Genomic DNA, 9,871 nt, shown 5'->3' on the forward strand with positions numbered 1-9,871 from the left:
CACACACACACACACACACACACACACACACACACACACACACACGATATAAATGTTGAAAAATTTTAAAATTCGTTGAAATATAACCTGTATACATTACACGCAGCACAGATCGACATTACTTTTATAAACGTTAATAATAAAAGCTGCAAAAAGAATTACTGGTGTACGTAAAAATACATACTGTACATATTGTATTTTTACGTACATTATCTTGTCTTTCATTTTTCATCAGCACCACGTGTTTTGAGCAAGATTCCAATGATGAATCCATGGCAAAGCTCTCATTCTTCCGAGTATATTGCATGTAACAAGTAGAACGGTACGGCACGATCTCCGTACGATTCGTCACCGCGTCTTAACGTCCTTTTCCATTATCCGCGGCTTTGTTTCTCATTCCTTTCCCAGACGAATAAGTGTTCCCGACGCGATAGACCAGCGGACGGAGATAATCCGAGTGAATGTGCTCGGAGGTATTTTCAGTTCCAGTAGCGCTTTGATAGCAGCTGCTCGGAATATGGATAAGGGGCAGAACTAGTCGCCGCGCGTTAGCCTTAACTACTGACCACCTTGTTCCATTCTGGCTTCTATCATCCGGCCGCGTAATGTTACGCGAGGTAGAAACGCTTGCTACACGCTCAAGTATCATGACTATGTTTGCACATCGTACTCTACCATTTTGTGCGACACGTTTGAATGTCATTAGCGTACCAAACTTTAGAGCAAAAATACCATTTACAACAAGACTCGTTCTTACTATTCATTGAATATACAAGAAGATCATTACGTTCTTTACAATATTATTCGAAATCTTTACAATATTATTATATTTTATGACATATGACATGAAATATAAATAAAAATTAATTTACATTCAATATTTAATTAATATTTAATTATCGTACGTGTGTGCACTATCGCTATAATCGCAAAAATTTAGAGCTCTCATTCGGATAAAACACAGTTCTTTACAAATATAAATATTTTATTAAAAATTTTCATCTTCCAACATGTACTGTTGGAATAAAATTTATAATCGAAACAATATTAACTTTCGTTTACAATGATAACAAATGAAATTAAATTCTCTTTTTAAAATTTGGAAATGCATCAAACTTTCGAGCGATAATATATAAAATAGTCCGTAATTTATATAGTTTTCTGTATAATAAGCTAATAATAAGATAATAGAGAAACATTTAAAAGAAAAATATTTTATTTTATTACTTATTTCACCTTCTAAATTTCTCATTATTTCAAATAGCATATTCGCCCTAGAAATTTTCGTTGCAATATCTAAACCAAAGTTACATATTGGCTTTGATTGAAACGATAAACAAAACGGCATCACGAAATGTGACACTGTATTACAAATTTCTAGTGTATCGGAAAAACCGATTTCGTTCGGGAATCGGATGAGCTGGATTTACCGACGTCGCTTCGTTTCGTGCTGCCGGCGGCTCTCTCTAATGCCAGGATGAACAATTTATAAACTATTCAGAGACAGCCGTGATAGCCGCGAGATAAAGCGCAACGCAGTCGGCCGCAACATCCGCGGTAATATATTATTGCTTAGACAGCGCGGATACTTTCCACAACACGCTAGCAGGTTGATAGTTTATACAGGACGAATGAATCATCATGTTACAAAGAGCATCATTCATTTTATATTATCATTAATAAAAGAGACTTCGATTTCAATTTATATCTATTCTTCTTATAAAGAATTAATTAGAATATGATTGTAATGTATGCAAATTTAAAAAAATTAAAATTATATCTACATTATTTTACACGTGAATAAAAAAATATTAATAAGTTAAACTAAACCGTTATATAAATAAATGAAAAAAATTTATTCATATAACGATCTAGTTTAACTTATTAATATTCCTTTATTCATATATAAATAAATAATAAAAGTATAATTTCGATTTTTTTTTAATAAGTAAAGAATAAATAAAGAAGAGTCATAAATATCTTCAATCAAAATCTTGACACGTAATAATATCTTATATGTAAATTTTAAATACTTTTTCAAATTACAAATTATATAAACTACGCGCCGAATACTGTCGGAATTAAAATGTTATAACGCAGCCGAATAAACCGAAGCTGAAATAATATCAAATGAATTAATCAATGCAAATAACGATGTTAAGAACATAAAATACTGCGAAGAACTTATTGCAAAAAATATTGCTCCAGTTAAAGAAATATTGTATATTGTAAGCATAGCTTCAACGATCGACCCATAAATGCTCGTTGATCGATGTGGTTCTTTAAGTATAATAGAAGGAAAGCCATGTCGCCATAATAGAGAAAATAAGAAGCAAGTTAAACTAACAAAAAGTACGGAGGAAGTCTATCCACGTACGTAGATAGGAGATATATACGAGGGCTCCTTTTACTCGGCGGAGATTCGATATGGCCCGGGCACTAAAGTCATTTCTTACGTGCAACGTGCACCGATAATGGTCAACGTGCACGGCTGTCTAGAGCGTGCGCGCACGCTACTACACGCTACACGCGCTCTAGATAGAGTGTAGTCCTCAGCCACTCAGTGCCTGACGGCACTTGAGGTCTCGTCGAGTTACCCGTGAGTGGCGGATGTCATTTCAATCCGCTATTCGATTACGCCATGGCTCGCCTTACCTTACCGTCGGTCGCGTAGCGTCGCGAATTCTCTCGTTAACTAGTTGCTCTTTCCAGCGAAACATGCCGCGCCGACTTACACTTATATTCACCGCCGCGTGTCTCGCGGCGGTGAATATAAGTTTTGCGCGAGACGATTCAAATAGAATAATAATACGGTTTCTTCAGAAGAAGGAGAACGCGTGTTAGAGATATTGCTTCGTAAAGCGCTGATATATATGTACAGCCATCGGAAAGATTAATTTCATAGAGTAACAAAAGGACGTTCCAATATTTTTTTGGAATTAACCCTCTAGAATTGACATGGATCTACCCATTTAATTATAAATTTCTTTGTCGAAAATGTCAAACAATTTTATTAATGTCATATCCGCAAAAGATTTCGCACTAATTATATGGAAAATTGAGTCCCGATATAAATTAGTTTTTTCATGTATAAGACAAACCGAGACTCGTTGGCACAAAAGATAAGTAATTGGTATTGCGTTTCGTTTTGTATATTTATGGCGAAAGAAATAACGAAAAAAATTACCGCAAAATATCTCTTTTATAATATAGGTATACTTTCCCTAAGTTTCATTTAAATCAAACAAGTGTATATTATGTAATAGAGTAAAAAAGGATAAATATCTAATTCAAGAGGAGGTAAATTTTTGTGTAAATTTTCATAATTAATTCTTCGCTTTGAGAAAGTGCTTGACTTGCCATACTACGCATATAAAGTTTATTTTAGTTACAATTTAACTGTGACAAAATACTTTATTTTTAATATTAAAATAAGCTAACTGAAATAATTTATATCTATTTCTCTGTAACAGAGCTTTTTGCTATTTTGAGCATTATAAAATAACTTTAAAAAATACAATCTTTACTAAGAAGAACATTTATGCTATCCGTTTTTTATTTCTATTATGTGTTCATTAATTTAATATAGAGTTTATCGTAGGAACCTTATACCGTGATATATATCAATTTAGCCCACTATCGGCGCAAATTGACTACAATGCAGCATGTTCGTATTTCACTTACCACAAAGAAACTATACAATGTACAGAATGTTCCTGGCATGAAAATGTAAAGAAAAGTTCTCACTATCATATTAAACATATTTCAATCATATAATAATTAGTTATTTAAAGTCTAATATTGAATGTTAAAATTGTGCCAAGGTATCAATCATGTAACATTTTTTTTAAACGAAAACATAAAAAATGAAAAATTTATATATACAAATTTATATATACATATATATGTAAGTTATTAGCATATACATATATACACACACGCATAACATACATACATACAAAAAATTTTTACGTTTCCGCTTTAGGAAAAAAGTTACATGATTGATCTCATGGTCTCCCCTAATGTAATTTAATTATAATGTGAACGAAAAATGTCATAGGCACTTAAAACTTAGTAATGGATAGTTTTTGAACTACAGTGTATCAAAGGTGTTTTATGAGTACAAGTTTTAATACACCATAGTTTAAAAACTTATTGTGTCTATGACATCTTTTTTCATCATATTATAATATAAGCTACATTATATGTGTATATGAAAATTAACTCATTTGTCGGATACTCCTGATTTTCCATATAATTCTTACAAGATTCTTTCTTTTATTATTCTTATTAAAATATACTTAATATTTATTTTTTTTTATTTTGATTCCTTGAAATAAATTGATTTAAAATTTTTTTAAATTAACATAAATTAAATGAGTCAAACCTACAGTCAGTACTACAGTCAGAAATTATGTTACAAATTTTGACGTCAGCTCCGGAAGATTAAAGTTTCTATGAATCTGAAATAGAGATTAGCAAGTCTCTTTGTAATCATTAAGAAAACGTAAAGACAAATTGATATTGTTACTTAGAAACGACTCGCTTCTGCATTTGGCTCTCCTTTGTTTATCCGTTTACGTATTTACTTAATGAGAGCGTGCATAAACAGCCACAAATAGCGTGTGCGGTGGGTAGAGATCTCAAACGAGCCACGTCATCTGAAATTCTCTAATATCAAGCTTAATTAGTGGATGTTTCCCTTTCCACCGAATCCAGGGCGCGTCCACGCACGTGACTGACGTCAAGGGTACCCTAACCGCATCCACTCGACTCCGCTCAATGCTTCTTCCTGCCCCTCTCGCCCTCTTTGCCTGTCCATCTGAACCTGGCAGGCTCCACCGAGTACGTGTCAGGGACTATGGAATCCTTCGACCCATTAGTGTCCATGCATACCGATTCAGGGATCGAGTGCCGCCCGCACCGTACAGAACCACTCGGCCCCACAAATGAGCCTGTCGTGTTCCGGATAATACGAAGCGCAATATTCGTCCTGTCGCGATAGATCATGCCGAGTGCGCGCACGCGGCTGCACCCTTAGACCGTCGTGCACCGCACCGCCGTGTTCCCGTTTATCTTCTATAGTATCTTGTGTTTCCGACATTACAAAAGAAGATAGATATGTCCCATACGGGTATGGGGTTCCTCGAGGGATCATACCGTGACTTACTTGTGTCCGATAAATAAAGCGAAATAGCTAGAGTGTTCGCGAAAGATGCGAGCCCTCAAAATACGCAATTTGATAGGAAAGTCCTTTGTTCATTAACGTGACTTTATCCACCGTAACAGTGGCGAATATCGAGCCCGTTAATCGATACGAGGCAAAACCACGAGTTTACCTATACACATCCGAACCCGTACACGGCACGACCCGCGGAATCCATTAAAACTTCGCGAATCGTTTCTGAACGCTGCATCAAACGAAGGCATATCATAGTACTTGCGGTAGTTATTGGAATAGAATAACATACGCTCGCTTATGCTCGGCAAATATTTTTTTTCCGCTACAAATTTAGTTCATTTTAATAGCGTAATAAGTAACATATATATGTATTATATGTATATTACACGTATTTCAGTAAGTAATAATATTTTAAATATTTAAAGAAGATGAAAGGAAAAGCGCACAGTTATTGTATAATGACAATTGCTTAAAAATAAGGAAATATTTATATAAATTTTTCTCTCTGTGTTTAAAAATATCAAATACATTCTCTAAGAGGCATTTTCCACTTGTGTAGTCTCTGTACTATAAAACATTTAAAATTTTCATAATTATTTAACATCACGCGCGCGCATTCTCTCTGTGAGGTAAATATATAATACTTCCACTCCAACACACTATTTCTATTCTATCTCATATATCTCTTTCTGCCTTTTTCTCCTGTTCGCGTATCTAAAGAAGAAAATGAGAGTTGTAACTGCGTGATCGCAGTTGCATCGTAAAAGCCCATGGAGTATATCCGTGGAGATCGGATCGGCGGGCATATTTGGTTCGTGGACTGTATTACAGTACATTATGTACATACGCGTCAGCCATCCGTGTGCATTCTTCGACCTTATAACCGGTCGGAAAGTTGCGGCCGCGGCCTATCGAAGCGTCCAACGGAAGCGACACTTTAAGTAATGTTCGGTCGGTTCATGCCAGCCGCTACACGACTATGCACGTGGCTAGATCGGATCGCGAGCGGCCACCACCGCCACGCGTTCCGCCGTTGTCCCGGAATGCGATTTCTCAACCGTTTACGACTAACGTATCCGACGCACGTATCGTGTACGTGACGCGCGTATCCTCACCACCTCCTATCGTCCAGTACTGGCTTTAGGAGTAGAATCGAGAGGGTTCGTTTTGATGTTTATTAAGAATATTTAATTAAATTAATATTATTTAATTGCAACGCATAATCAATAAAAATCAATATGAAGGAGACATTTTGTAAATAAATACATAAAATTAGCTAATTAATATTCATCAGGGTAAGTACAATACAATATACACGCATAAATTAAAGTGAGTAAAAGTGAAACTTAACAATTTACGATTCAAATGTTTCTTACATGGAATTAGGGGTTACAGTTGCGCTAATACATATATATTTTTTGACATTCATTGACATTATTGTGTTTCTTTCAGGGCGCTGATGTGCCTAAAGCCGGGGGTGACTTTTTCCCCTGGGTTTCCGAGTCCGCTACAACGTGCACGAGTCATTTGCTACGTTCGGCGAGATACGAGATTCGTAAGTAGAAAAAAGAGAGAGAGAGGGGAGGGGGGGAGAGAGAGAGAGAGAGAGAGAGAGAGAGAGAGAGAGAGAGAGAGAGAAAGCGAGTAAGCGCAACATCCTGAACAGCCGGTGTGTGAAAAATCGCGTTCTTTTATAAGGATACGCAGATTCCTCCCGGACGTTTCGTCATTCTTGCGAGATGGCACGGTGCGACATATGGTATGAGGGAAATCGGATATGCCGTCGTCGCGGTCGTCGTCGCTCTCGCATGTCGATGCTCTTTCATTATGGTGACTTTCTTCATACTTTAAATTTACTCTTAACATGAAAAATTTTTCAGAAGCGTCAAATTTTGTTTTAAAACAAAGCATTTTATTTTAAATGATTTAAGTCATACATAAAACAGTAGCGTATCATTTGTGTTAAAAAAAAAACCAACTAAGAAATCATGTCATGTAATTGCCCAAAATCGATTTGATTCTTTTTGAAAAATATTATTGTTAAACACAAAGTGTTAATAAATATAAAATAAGAAACATCTATTCTTTTTTAAATAAAATCATATTATATTTAAATAAAATCATATACGAATAAATTTGGCACAAAATTGTTTTTAATTTTTATTTATATATAATATAAAAATTAATTTCACAAAAATAATAATCCCAGGTGAGAGAATTTTGAAGAACATAACATTTTTGAAAAGTATAAATACACAATTATAAATTGAATGAAAAATCATAAAAGTTATATTTAAAACTTTTTTACTTGATCCTACCAACTGGTTAAAATCAAATATAAACGTTAGCAGATTATTTCATCCCTTAAACTTCAAAATGGACACATAAAAAACACGTCTCTCATATTATTAACGATATATTTGAAAGAGGCTACAATTATGATGCGTTCCTTATAAATAAAAATCAATGAATAAAACAGGATATAATACCTTATACATTTCATTTTTGTTCGATCTATAGACATTTCATTTATACATTGATATTAATTATTTTATAAAAAATATAAAATTCCAGAGAAAAAACGTAAAACTGTTAAATGGAAACACTATATTTCAGCTGGATTCAATTCAAAGTGAGGCTTTGCATGTGGAGCATTAGATATCAATTTGACATGCGAAAGTTCAAAGCGTTTGTGTACACTGTGAAGCTGTGAATAATGTGCCTTTCCAGAGAGTTTAAATAACTGATACGGCAGAATGTGAGGTTGTAATTTTGATCGAATAACACGAGAACAACAACGACTGCATAATTCAAAGGTTATCTGCTCCTGAAGCTTGCAGCCCGGAGCTTCGGAGCTAATTCAATTTTGCGCTGTTGTAGACGTAACTTTTCGGCGTGCACTAAAACGTGCCCCGGAGCAACAATTTTCCTGCTGAATTCCACCGCTATCGATACAGCGAAAGACAGCATATGCATATCGAAATTAACTGACAGATATCGACGCGACGGCATTACTGTACTCTCGCATTTATGAAACTTTGATCTATGTAATTTTAGAAATGGCAGACGCGATCGTTCATATAGCTAGGCAGTATAAACGACTTCAAGACAGTTTGCTCGAAATATCAAATAATATAGACAGATTACCGTTCTTTTTGTCTATTTCTGTCGCTTATTATCCTTACATTGCTTTGTATTTCACTTGCAACGGCGCAGAACAGTAAAGATAAAATATTTCAAACTTAATTTAAGTATTAATAATTCTTGACCTTAATTTTAGATCTTCTGATTATTATAGAACTACACTATTTTATAATTTAAATTAAATTTGAGATTTTGAGATGTAAAAAGGTATGCAAGATAAGTCCAAAATGTTAAATTAATTAAATTTTCATATGAAACTTACATCAAACATTCTACTAATTGTAAGTCATAGAATCTTGCTGATGAAAAAATTTTATGTAGAAATGTGTTTTGCGGATTATCTTCGTGTTCATGTCCATTCTTGGAATGTCAAAAATGGATGTGAACACAGACATAATCCGTGAAACACATACAGCTATATAGAAGTACCCATGAAAGCCTCAAAAGGTTTTATATAGAACGATTAGGGTTGCGTTCAGAACAATAAAGATAAAATAATATCTAGGTACACCTGAATTTCACTCACCTAGATATTATTTTATCTTTATTGTTCCCGATCAAATGTTAAACAAGGATAAAGCCTTAATAACGAACAAGATATCCGAACATAATTCTCGAATATGTCCTGAATACTCTAGGAAGTGAATGTTTAGAACATTATATTAAAGATAAGATGAAAATAAGCTATAAGCTTCAGAACGTTTTAAAATTTTTATCTTATGACATCTGCAGAACTATTGATTTCCTATTCTATAGATAAATGTGGAATAAGATTCATTTTATAATCCTCAGGACATCCTAAATGAATCTTGGGATTGTAACAGACAGTCCTTACGGTGGGACTCCTTGAGGCATCCATAGAATATCCCGTGCTATTAGAATGATACTTGGGTGCACTCGAGTGAAATTTCTGAAGCAGCACTGTATTCTAACTTTACTAGTGGTATCATTATAGTATCGTTGCACAGGTATTATAAATGATAAAAAAGCTGAACGATAATATACCAAACTGTCATTAAAAGTTATAAAATCGGGGAATAGGAGGAGTCAATATCATGACTTAATGACATAGGAATATGTCGGTTTTTCGGACAATATGTCAGCCTTTTCGGTGATTCCACTTTAATTGATTCTTTAACTATGTAAACTTCGTTTTTAACATGCGTTTTCTCATTCGAATCGTCTGTGCGAATCCCTGATTTTTTTGGTCAATTTTCTTCAAATTCCAAGAAGTAATCTATAGATTTCTTGTGCTATCATTTTGCTACATGAAATCCTTTCATCAGTATAATTCTATTCATGATCGTTCTTTCAATCATCATAAGCAATTATCTTAAGATATTAAGATTAATTATATTAAGATATTTGATTAATTCATGATGTCTTAAGCACCTAAGACCATTTCTAAACTTGAACAATGGATTTCGCTCTATGATTTAGTAGAATGTTTGATGAAAGTTTCATAAAAATTTATTAGTCCAACATTTTGGATTAATTTTTTACTCTAATAAAAAATTATTTAGATTTTATATATATATATATATA

Source organism: Atta colombica, unplaced genomic scaffold (assembly GCF_001594045.1).
Source record: "Atta colombica isolate Treedump-2 unplaced genomic scaffold, Acol1.0 scaffold38, whole genome shotgun sequence".
Lineage (NCBI taxonomy): Eukaryota > Metazoa > Arthropoda > Insecta > Hymenoptera > Formicidae > Atta > Atta colombica.